Genomic DNA, 8,786 nt, shown 5'->3' on the forward strand with positions numbered 1-8,786 from the left:
AACTTTTTACCCAGTTTAGGGAATTTAATTTTTTTTTAAATTTTATTTAGGGGGCTCAATTACACTATCCGCTTGACTTAAAGGGCCAATTTGACCATTTTTTCAAGATTAGATTATACTACGTTTGCTATGCCAATAGCTTGACTTTTTGGTCGATCTTTTGATATTAGTTAATTCGTTTTTTTTCCCTTATTTGTTTTTTGTTTTTTTATTCCACTGTTCAAAAGTAAAGTAAAATGATAATTAATTTTGTAATTACTAAAGAATTTTATTTGAGGAGGATAATGTGTTTTGTAATTACTAAAGAGTTTGATTTCAGGATAACAAAAATAAACAAACAAACATAATAATGTGTATCAAAACTCATATTAAGGTGCAAAAATTCCCAACCAAACACATCCTCGTGTCTCCAAGCAAATATAATATGTGGAGTACTAACATGAATACTCATATCTTGCCTCAATATGTTGTTAGTTTCAGAGTCCCCTGTGTAAAAGGTGAGCAATTAACTTGGGCGTTTGATTTTTAGTAACTTTAAGAGGAAATTACAAGAGTTTGTTAATGTTCTCTATTTGTTGGGTTGTCAGCGGTTCAAAGAAATTCTGTTCTTTTGTGATTTTCGATCCTCTCTATGGTTTTATTTATCTTTAATAAATAAATTCAATTTCGTTGGTTTCGTACCAGATTGGTGTTTGAATTTTTATTATAATTGATGGGACCATGGGATCCTGGGGCACATCTTATTGAAAAAGTCATGACTTAAGTAGGGTGGTAAAGGAAGGAGGTTGACCCAAATCTTGTTACTCTAGGAAGGCATGATGGTCCAAAAAGGCACAAGTGAGAGGCTCGGGCGTGCTTTTGGCGGCTACGGAAGGTGGTTGACGACATGGACTACGTGGAACACGTGTCTGGCTGAAATTTACAGGCTTGGTATAGCTTACACGTTGGTGGCTTAGGATGGGTCATATACATTTGGACATATTCGAATATTAATGGAAGATTACCAGCCTGCTCTGCCTCTATCGTATAAATAGAGATCTCCGAAGCTCAAAATAGGTAGGTGTCTCCATTATGTCTTTTGCCCATTAGCCCATTTTTGAGAATATTTCTAAGTGCTATTCAAGTTTTGTGCAAGGAAAACTAAAGATAGAATAAGTTGCAAAGTTCATATCAAATGTAATATGAGCTTCACAGTGAACTTCGAGGTTCATTGTCTACAAGTTTGAGCAATCAAACAACAAACAACCACAACTTTTGAAGATTGTGGTTGGAGGTATTTCACTCAAGGCGATTTTGTGGCTTACTCTTAGGATAGATTAAAGATTAGGTGTTGAAGAACGAAGGGGACATCCGGTCGAAGGAATATAATCTGTAGTCAACAATGCTTTGTACGTGAATACACTGTGTAACTTTTTCACTTGTATTTGTGCACATAATACTAGTAAATTCTCCTTGAACGTTAAGAAGAATAGTGGAGTAGGCAATTGCTGAATCTCTATAAAACTCTATCTCTCTACTCTCTTTAATTTTCTTCACTTTACATTTCTTGCATTTACCAATTCGTCGAACAATTATAACATGCATAACACTTTGAATTAAAACTATTATAAACAAACCTGCGCTACTAAATTTTTATGCCTTCCGCTGCCTATCACTCTGTTTTCGAGCTAGTGATAGCTCTATTTTTAAAAATCATTTTAAGTTAAATTTTAAAAAAAAATCTATTCAACCTTCCCCTGCTAGACTTTTTACCAAACTTGGGACCAACCGTCACAATTTGGAGCGCACTTATCAAGAAGAAACAATCCGTCTATGAGCTAAGGAGGCATAAGTAACAATAGGAACGGTTTTTCTCTAGAACAGTCGTGATAAAAGTTAACACAAAACACTGAGTACATAGATTCTTGTTTTGGGATGCTCTATCGTGTGGAAGATACATTAGGTTGTATTATAAGTGTTGATGACAATGGAAGAATGAGCCGATGAGCAATTGGCAATCAACAATGATGTGTTTGACTTTCAATATGAATTGTAGCAATATAAGATATGACATATATATCCAAATTGGAGATTTAGAAGTTGTCATTAAGATTAATACTATAGGTAGATTAATTGTAGGAAATAAAGTGGATTTTAGACTTCGTGCTCACAATATATATGAATATTTTAATTACGTCCTAAAATAGTGTTGGAGGAATGAGATCAGAGACAAATAACTAGCCGTGATGAACCCATAGTCATACAGATGATCAACCTGAAGGGCGTCGATAAAAATTAAATTCATAATTTTTAATTTGAGAATCATGATCCACTATTTAGCCACTCTGGTAAGGAGTATTAGACACTTTTCATCATTATTTGTAGTAATTTAAATTTGTAATTTTGTGATAATTTCAAGAGTAGCTAGAATCATCGTGAGATTACAGCAGCACACCTGGACAATAGCGATAAAATAGGTTGAGTTGAGTCGAACTTTAGAAAATTAGATCTGGGCCTGTTACGAAAATAAAAGGCTTAGGCCAGAGCCTGTATGTACGCTTTTTGTTAGGCTCAAGACTGGACCTACAATTGGGCCTGAAGAGTAAATTATTCAGTAGACCAAGGTCCACCTTAGTAGATGGACCCGGGTCCAAAATATACAATTTACATACTGAACGTTCACGACTAAATGTTCACAATTTACATACTGAATTGTGAACATTCAATATGTAAATTCTGACGGGTCCATGGTATAACTAATGAGCTTGAAGCCCTTTTAAAAGCGTGTTTAATGTGTAGGCCATTAAAAAGGCTTCAAAGTAAGTCTTGCTTTAAGCTTATTAAAAGCCTAAATGTTAAGTCTTCAATAGTTATACCATGGACCCGGCCCCGGGCCCACCATACAATGTGGACGGGTGTCCATTTACGTACTGAATATTCACAATTTACATACTGAATGTTCACAATTTGAATTGTGAACATTTAGTATGTAAATTGTGAACATTTAGTATATAAATTGTGAACATTCAGTCTATAAATTGTGTATTTTGGACCTGAGTTCACCTTGCAAGGTGGACCCCAGGTCCGCAGAATAATTTGTCTTAAGTCTTTTTTAAAAAGTTAATAAGTATTTCTAGATAATTTAAGAAATATACCAAATACCAAATACAAAATTAATACATAACTACATAAGTATATCAGCACTATACGCTAAAGACCTTGTGGTCAAGCGGCACCCGGTGTCCTGATTAACATTCCCACATGGATGATGGGAGTGGGTTCGAGGCTCAGTGGAGTAAATTGTTGACTCGTTGTGTTGTTGACTCGTTGTGTTTCAGTAGGTTGAGATAGTGTAGTTATGAACAGATACTCGTGTTTCAGTAGGTTGAGATAGTGTAGTTATGAACAGATACTCATTGTAACAGAGTCAGTATCAGCACTATACAAACGTAATAGCATAATATAAAATAGATTCAAGCCTTGTTTTTTTTTTTTTTTTTAAATAAGACAGGCCTAATTAGGTTAGGCCATAAACTCGTTTATATGGGCCTGGTCTATTTCCATATTCTTAGTAGACAATAATGAGAGAAAGAAATCATAGGCATCTACGGCGGGGCATATTATAATTTTGTTTTTTCCAAAGGATTATATACTTCTTCCACTACAAATTGTACAGATGGCAGAAAGCAGATAGCAGCGCGGCGGAGAAAGCTAGGACAGCTGCCGCGGCCGGCTACGTTCAGAGTCCTCTTATTCTCAGGTAGTTTTTCTTTTCATTTTAATTTATGAATTATTTTTTATTATGTGAATTCTTAAACATGAGTACCTATGTTTTAAATTTCTAACTTCAAAACAAAAATTCGGAATTGGCTTATTTAGATCTATCTTTTGTTAAACGATCCGTAAATTTGTGTACCTAAGTTTTAAATTTCTAACTTCAATATTAAAACTCGAAATTGGCTTATTTAGATCTATTTTTTGTTAAACGATTTGTAAATTGAGTTGCCTATTTTATGACTAGTCCTTTTTCAGATTGCATGGTATATATGATCTATTTGGCCTCCTACTTTCTTTTCCCATGTTTGTTACCCTGATTTTTTCCTTTGCAACAAAAAGGAAAACTTTGTGATTTGATATGTGAAATTTTGTGTTTAATTCCTTATTATTTATATTGGGTGTGTTTGGTTCGTAGTTCGTACATGTAAATTGGAATCGAAATGGGATGAAAATTAAATACAAGGTAATGGTAATGAGTTTTGGTAAACAAAAATTTAAAAGTACTAATTCAAACTTAAAAATTAATTACCAATAAGATGAAATTATACTTATTTTTAATTAAGGAATGAGATTTTTAATTGAAGGAGTAATCAAATCCCATGGTTGTATTTTAAAAAGTTGTCCACCAAACACTAACTATGATTTTGATTCTCATTCCTAGTGTGTAAACTCATGAACCAAACACACCCATTGTTTCTATTAGAGTGAAAATGAGAGAAATGTCTCTTTTAGGTTTAGTGTTAGTCACTTTAACTCTGTTATCATGCCCAAGTATGGTATATAATAACTTTAGCATGAAGTACGATATAAGCTCAATGGTATATAATAACTTTAGCATGAAGTACGATATAAGCTCAACAATGTACAATAACTTTAGCATGAAGTACGATATAAGCTCAACAATGTACACTTTTCATATAACTTTTGCCCTCCCTACGTAAATTCTTTTACTCGCCAGTTGTTAGACGATCTGGTCTGCAATTTCTGGTATATAATAACTTTAGCATGAAGTACGATATAAGCTCAACAATGTACACTTTTCATATAACTTTTGCCCTCCCTACGTAAATTCTTTTACTCGCCAGTTGTTAAACGATCTGGTTTGCAATTTCTCTTTGTTGCACCTTCTCCACAACAGTCCAGCAAAAGTTCTTCATTACCTTTCATAGGTTTTAGGGTAGACAGATGTGGTCTAACTCCACTAACGTGTCATGATTTCTGTGCCAATACATTAGAAGCGTGAAGTGCGTGAATATTTCTTAGGATGCCAACTAGAAAGTTTGGTTGCTTCTTGACAACTACTTGTTTTGACGTGTCATGATTTCTGTGCCAATACATTTGAAGTCTGAACTGCGTGAAGATTTCTTAGGATGCCGACTAGAAAGTTTATATTTTATTGTTTTGTTGCTTCTTGACAACTACTTGTTCTGACATGTCATGATTTTCTGTGCCAATACATTAGAAGCGGGGACTGTGTGAAGATTTTGTAGGATGCGGACTAGAAAGTTTTTATTTTTGTTTTTGGTTGCTTCTTTACAACTACTTGTTTCAATACAGAAAAAAAAACTTTTGAATTTCTTTTTAATGTCAATTTATTTGTCAATCAATGCTACATGACCACAACATTTATGATTTTATTTTATCCTTCTCTACACCTTAAGAAAAAGACACTTTGGGGTGTCACAATTTGGAGTGCAATTATCAATTAGAATAACCAGTCTATGAGCTAAGTAAGAATATATAGGAACCATTTTTCTCTAGAACACTTGTGAAAAAAATCAATATAAAGAAACTGAGTACATAGAGCATTCCATATAATATCCCAAAACAAGGCTCAATAGTGATGCAACCCAAAGGAGTAGGTCACTCATAGGCCATGATCACGCTCAAAAAAGTTTTGAATCATTTTTTTTTTTGGAAATTTGCACGCCAATACAACATTGATGACAACAAGAAATATGATTCCATTTTATCCTTCTCTACACCTTTAAAAAAAAAAAGACCCTTTTTGAAAGGGTAGAGTGATGCACTATGAAAATAGCTATGACTAGGAGAATTAGAAAATTAGAAAATTGAAAAATAGAAAAAAAAAGTTTTAAAATATTCTTAATTCTTTACAAGGTAGTATTTATCTTTTTGATCCCAAAAATCAATGCTCTACCACCCGGGTTTGGTTCTGTACATCGTAGTTGGCAAATGAAAAACTTGTTTATTAAATGCAATTGCTCCAAATTTGTAAACTTCCTCCATTCTAATCTTTGTTTTTTCTTATTGTTTTTGGAGAATTCATAAATACAATTTTCCAATGGTGAAGTGGAAAACATAGATGAACATAGCACAAGGCCAAGAGTTTACACAAAAGAACATAGTGATTCCCACTTTATTCATTTTAGGTACTATTTCACTTTATTATTTGAATTTTTTTATATTGAAATTACTTCTTAAATTTAAGTTTATATTCTTCTTTTTGTTTAATTATTTTTCCCATCTTCGAATTTTTGCATTTTAGATGTTTTTTCCCTAAATTATTTGATTGTTTTTATTGAATTTACTTCTTTAATTTACGTTGTTGTTCTTCTTTTTGTTAAATTATTATTTCCATCTTCGCCAACTATGGAGATGATTAGGTTGATGTTTGCTTGCACTGCAATTGTTGGACGGAACTCATATAAGTAATTGTCTATGTGTGTCAGATATGCACACCAAGCGCTGGGTAAAAATTTGTAATGAAGTATCCCCTAAGATAATGATGATTCCTTTCGGTAAAAAGTGAAGTTCAAATACAATCTAAAAATTAAATTTGGAAAAATCAGAAATTTGGAGAAATGAAAAATTGGAGAAATAGAGAATGAATATTAAGAAATTGATGAAATAAAAGACTGAAAAATAAAAAACATAGAATCCAACTAAGAAATACAAGCATTAAACCTACAGAAATATAATTCCTTTATTTTACTTTCTTGTTCCTTATTCCTTCCATCTTCTTATAGCCCTCAAACGCAACATTTGGACCTAGCATTGACACGAAAGATATATATCTGTTGCGGCCCCACTAACATGGTAACAAATACCATGGATGAACTAAGGAGCAGGAGAGTAAGGACGGAGAGTAAGCTCAAGAGAAGGTTGAGAGGTACTCGTATCAGCCTTGGATTTGCCAGCCCTGTCGCTTTGGATTGGAAAGAGAGGGAGGGTTTCCAACATTGGATGCTTTGCAGCATGCCCACCTAACCCTCCTACGGTAGCTTGCTGCTGCAAATCCTGAGGGCCAGCCGCTTCAGTTGCAAGTTTAGCCAGGCGCTTCTTCTGCTGCCTCTCTCGACCCTTCTGGTTTTGAAACCAGTAGAAGACATTCTTCTCCTCAATCTTTCCGTACTGGCTCAACCTCTGTGTTATCCCCCTTATTCCCTGTTGGGATGGGTTCCTCATCCCATGATTATGGTATAAGTCTCTCAAGATTTGTAATTGCTCCGGTGTTGGGTTCCACCTCGTACTAACATATGTATACTCAGCATCCATGTTATGCTACCTACACAAAGGGAGAGAGAAAAAGCTAGAGAATAGTGATGATTAGTTATAAATTAAAATAGAGATAAATACTATAACTTTCTTTCCAAAGCATTTCTCAAATCTTGCTAACATTTGCATGGTAATGGTTTTTTCATAGTAGTCATCATGCTTAGCCATTAGAAAACCAATTATTTTAAACCTTTATAGATTAACTATGACATTAATCTTTGTAAATCTCCATGAACGACCATTATTCTATAACAAATGGTTATGAACAGTGGCAGAACAGAAACTGAAAATTTTAGAATTGAAGTAAAAAATGATAAAATCAACTAAAACTTATTAACTTACTAAAGAAGTAATATCAAAACTAAAGCTAGCTACTTAGAGCAAGCCCAAACGTTAAAAATTGCCAACACAGAGAGAACAGAGGAAAGAGGAGGGGGGGGGGGATACTTGCAAAATTATTTTAAAAAAACAACACAAAAATGACTATTGTGGTCTCTCTAGAGAATCTAAGAAATGGAGCTTTTGTAAGCACATGAAATTTAAAAAAAAAATCATTCATATACGAAATGTAAAAAAAAAAAGTTGGTATGATACATATATAGAAGGCTAAATTTCAAATTTTAGAATCCATATGCAAAATAAATAATTAACCAAAATGAATGAAAGATAGACAAAATATAAAAGCAAAAAAAGTCTCAAGTTGGAAACTCCAATTAAATCATAAACATATAGCATAAGCAGAAAAAAATGATTTCAAAATTTGTTAAATTCATATAAAAAGCAAGATATATACCTTGAACTGTCCAACTTCTAGTGGAGGAAGGGAGGAATGAGGTGAAGAGCAATTGGCCAACTTCCAATGTGAGCTGTAATAATATAGGAGATAGTTGATAGAACAAGGTTGATTTAGACGTAATGCATTATGTAGAAGACTATAAGTACATTAGGGACGTGAAGTTCTTACTCTCGGTGTCTCAAATATGAATCTTCTAGGTTGACTCCTAAACAACAATGGAGGAAGAAGTGAAAAACAATTGCATACCAACAATGTTGTGTTGGGTTTTGATATGAGAGTGGTAGTAATATATAGGAGATGGTGGCGGATGATACGATGAGCAATATTTGCAACGTGGCCACTATGAAGGACATTATTGGTCGATTTGGGAGGTGGGTTGTTACATTGGAATTCGAGCTCGCAAATTTTTTATTCTTTTAATTTAAATCTATGAAGTGATGGGCACCTAACAATCTATAACGAAGGCGGTTGGGGTAACGGGCAATCTACAATAGTGGTATCTGAAATTTCGATGAGTTGTAATAATGTAGGCAGTATTATTAAAACGGGCAAGTGGAATGGCTAGTTCAGAACCTTCCATTTTAGATGGCCAAGAAACCTCCAAACCACCCTATAGTTGAAACATCCAAACCACCCCGCCGCTGAAATATCCAAACCACCCTGCCTCGCTGCAAGTTATGACCAACACTTTGGAAATTGAAAAAAAAAAAAAAAA

At 33.9% G+C, this 8,786-nt stretch overlaps 1 long non-coding RNA gene across 1 annotated transcript; it reads left to right on the plus strand.

The window, feature by feature from the left end:
* The first annotated feature begins 4,628 nt into the window (after positions 1–4,628).
* Positions 4,629–7,374, plus strand: LOC116017673. Its single transcript, XR_004097944.1, has 2 exons — positions 4,629–6,149; positions 6,747–7,374. It is a non-coding gene; the product is annotated as an uncharacterized LOC116017673 (long non-coding RNA).
* The last annotated feature ends 1,412 nt before the right edge of the window (positions 7,375–8,786 follow it).

The sequence above is a fragment of the Ipomoea triloba genome, chromosome 4 (assembly GCF_003576645.1).
Source record: "Ipomoea triloba cultivar NCNSP0323 chromosome 4, ASM357664v1".
In the NCBI taxonomy this organism is placed as follows: domain Eukaryota; kingdom Viridiplantae; phylum Streptophyta; class Magnoliopsida; order Solanales; family Convolvulaceae; genus Ipomoea; species Ipomoea triloba.